The following is a 1,115-nucleotide window of genomic DNA, read 5'->3' as shown; positions in this document are numbered from 1 at the left end:
TGAAGAGTTAGACCAGTTCTTATTTGTTAATTATTGCTGCATAAAAAATTACCCTAAAACTTTGCAGCTTAAAAATAAGAAACTCGTATTAGCTCAGTTTCTGTGTGTCAGAAATTTGGGAATGACTTACCTGGGTGTTTCTGTCCCAGTATCTCTTATTCTGAGACCACAAGTCTGCAGTGGCTGCAGTCATCTGAAGGTTTGACTGAGGCTAAGGGGTCCATTTCCATGGTGGTTCACTCAAGCAAGTTAGTGCTGGTTGTTGGTGGGAGGCCTCAGTTCCTCATCATATAAACCTCTCCATAGGGTTTCTTTTTTTTCTTTTTTTTTTTAAGATTTTATTTATTTATTTGACAGAGAGAGATCACAAGTAGACGGAGAGGCAGGCAGAGAGACAGAGAGAGAGGGAAGCAGGCACCCTGCTGAGCAGAGAGCCCAATGCGGGACTCAATCCCAGGACCCCGAGATCATGACCTGAGCCGAAGGCAGCGGCTTAATCCACTGAGCCACCCAGGCGCCCCTCCATAGGGTTTCTTAAGTGTCCTCATGACATGTTAGTGGTTTTCCCCAAAGCAAGTGACCCAAAAGGTGAGAGCAGAGCCATAATGTCTTTGATGAGCAGCCTCAAAAATTATAAATGCCTCGTTTATTTAATATCCTTTTGGTTATACAAGTCAGACACATTTTATGTGGGAAGAGATAACACAAGGGTGTCAATATCAGAACAGAATCACTGAGGGCCACTTGAAGCCTGGCTACCACAACAGTGGACATAAATAAAGAAGTAATGCCTTAAGTAGTAGTGATGGGAATAAACTAAAGCTTATGTTAGTCTATTACATGTCAAATTACCATTCAAATTTGTTTATAAATAAATACACATGAAGCAGTTCTAGGCACTGTTTATCTGGTTGTGTCTTCCAATGTATTAGCTATACAGGTATCTAAGCAAATTCCATAATATAATTCTCTTTCTCCAGGGGTCCTTATTCTGAATTTTAGTTCATTTAGAATCTTCTTTCCTAAACTCAAGAATTATTACATCATTTAGGACAGAATGTTCCCATGATGGTTAATATTATGTGTCAACTTGACCGGGTTAAAGGATGGCAGGT

The sequence above is a fragment of the Lutra lutra genome, chromosome 6, assembly GCF_902655055.1.
Source record: "Lutra lutra chromosome 6, mLutLut1.2, whole genome shotgun sequence".
Classification (NCBI taxonomy): domain Eukaryota; kingdom Metazoa; phylum Chordata; class Mammalia; order Carnivora; family Mustelidae; genus Lutra; species Lutra lutra.
Note: the sequence above shows the minus strand (reverse complement) of the source record.